This window comes from Penaeus monodon, chromosome 19, assembly GCF_015228065.2.
Source record: "Penaeus monodon isolate SGIC_2016 chromosome 19, NSTDA_Pmon_1, whole genome shotgun sequence".
NCBI classification, from domain to species: Eukaryota; Metazoa; Arthropoda; class Malacostraca; order Decapoda; family Penaeidae; genus Penaeus; species Penaeus monodon.
In genome coordinates, this window is record NC_051404.1 from 42,932,242 (window position 1) to 42,932,559 (window position 318).

Below are 318 nucleotides of genomic sequence, written 5' to 3' on the forward strand. Positions count from 1 at the left end.
AATTGCAAAGTTGCATTCCAACTTCCTCCACCAAAATGCATTCTGTTCTCCCTCTCACACGTTCTTCTGAAGTCGTCACTCTTGCGTGTTCTTCTGCCTCCCATCTCCACACTTTTCCTGCTCTTCCTCTCACTATTTCAGCATTTCCCCTCTTTTTTTCTTAACCTCTTGGATTCCACTCAGCAGTGCGACCCTTCAGCCAGCCATCCGCAGCCACATGCACAATCTCACTTCTCTGAGTGTGTATTATTTTTCTACTGCGAAATACATGCACACATGAACGAACGTAAAAAAAAAAAAATTACACGTACTCGCCGG